At 35.5% G+C, this 2,149-nt stretch overlaps 1 pseudogene; it reads left to right on the plus strand.

Moving 5' to 3' along the window:
- Positions 1–340: 340 nt before the first annotated feature.
- Positions 341–1,201, plus strand: LOC148698938 (uncharacterized; annotated as a pseudogene).
- The last annotated feature ends 948 nt before the right edge of the window (positions 1,202–2,149 follow it).

Genomic DNA, 2,149 nt, shown 5'->3' on the forward strand with positions numbered 1-2,149 from the left:
CCAAAAACAAAACCGTGAGGGAATGGTAAGCCCAAAGCGGACAATATCGTGCTACGGTGGTGAAGTGGGCCCGGGAAGTGATCCGCCCCGGGCCGGGATGTGACATGTAGGGGCGGATTTTTGTCTTAGGAGATTGCTACTGCAAGCCTTTGTCTTCCCTAAACAAGTCAATGATTATTGTTGTGATTTTATATGCAGTTTTATTAATTATTCATATTCTAGTATATTGTGTATATAGTGAAATTGTAATTCGAAATAAAATGTGCAATTATTATATATTGTATAATTGATATTTGATATTTGATTGGTTATAACAATCTAAGACAGAAAATTCTATTTGATGGATCAATCAAATGTTGGTGTCTTTAAGCAACACGTTGAGAAACCTGAGAAATTCAAAGGAGTTGATTTTAAACGTTGGCAACAAAAGATGTTCTACTTGACAACTCTGAACTTGAGTCACGTCATTACTTTTGAGGCCCCTAAAACACCAGAAGAATGAGATATTCCTGTCGAAATTCTGCAGGCTATAGAAGCCTGCACTCACAGTGAATTTCTATGCAGGAACTACATTCTAAATGCTTTAGATGACTATCTGTATGATGTTTATTCATCATATAAGATGGCTAAATATATGTGGGAGTCTCTGGAAAAATAATACGTCTGAAGTGGCTTGTTCCAAGAAGTTTGTGATCAGAAAATTTCTGAATTAGAGATGAATGACAACAAGTCTGTTGTCAAGCAAGTTGAAGAGCTCCAAATGATTGTTCATGAGTTAGATGAAAAGAATCTTGGTAAAAAAGAAGGTTTTGTGGTTGACTCTATTATAAAGAAACTGCCTTCAAATTGGAATGACTTTAAGATTTATCTGAAACATCTAACTGAAGACATGAGCATGGATCAATTGATTCTCAAACTACGTGTGGAAGAGGATCATCGCAAAAATGAGAAGTATGATGCCTCATCGCTGGAGGCAAAAGCCAATATTGTGGAAGGATGAGACTGACACAAGGCAAAACACCAACAGAAAAACAAAGGCAATGATACTGCAAAGAAAGCATTGATTGTTGCGAAAGGGAAAACCTTCAAGAAAATCAAAGGAGGTTGCTGGGTTTGTGGAAAGATAGGTTATAGGGCAAAGAATTATCGCCACAAAAAGGATCAGAATACTGAGAATTCCAATCAAGCAAACATTTCATAAAGCAAGTTTGTTGTTATTGTATCTGAGGTCAATTTATTTACTAATTCCAATGACTGGTGGGTTAATACATGAGCAACAAGGCATGTTTGTGCTAATCGGAATTTATTTGTTTCTTACCAACCAATTGATGGTGGAGAAAATCTGTACATGGGAAATGCAACTGCATTTGTCCTGGTAGAGAAGGGAAAAGTGACGCACAAACTCACTTTTGGAAAAGAGCTTTCACTCATCAATGTTTTGCATGTTCCTGATATTCGCAAGAATTTGATTTCTGGATCGCTTCTGAGTAACAAAGGTTTCAAATTAGTCTTTGAATCTAATAAGTTTGTAATCACCAAGGGTGAGGTGTATATGGGAAAGAGCTACCTGGCTGAGGGGCTCTTCAAATTGAATGTACTTTCTTTTGATGTTATTAATAATAATAACAAGCCTAGTGCTTCTTCTGCTTACTTGATTGAGTCATCTACATTATGGCATGCAAGATTAGGACATGTTAATTTTTGTTCTCTTAAAAAAATGGTTAACTTAGGCCTATTGCCCATATGTTCCATGAACAAAGTATCCAAATGTGATATATGCACAGAATCCAAATATGCAAGATATTCATATAAATCAGTGGAAAAATCCAATGCAATACTTGGTAGTGATCTTTGTGATTTGAAGTCCACACCAATTCATGGAGGAAAGAACTACTATATTTCTTTCATTGATGATTGCAGCAAGTATTGTTATATTTATTTGATTCATAGCAAAGATGAAACTTTAAATGTGTTTAAGACATTTAAAGCCGAAGTCAAAAATCAACTAGACAAAATAATAAAAGTCTTAAGGTCGGATAGAGGTGGTGAATACGAATCTAATGACTTTGCAAAATTTTTTTTCGAAACATGGAATAACAAACGACAACACCATATACTCCTCAACAATACGGAATGGCTGAACGAAAAA

Source organism: Pyrus communis, chromosome 1, assembly GCF_041283825.1.
Source record: "Pyrus communis isolate YQ-2024b chromosome 1, ASM4128382v1, whole genome shotgun sequence".
NCBI lineage: Eukaryota > Viridiplantae > Streptophyta > Magnoliopsida > Rosales > Rosaceae > Pyrus > Pyrus communis.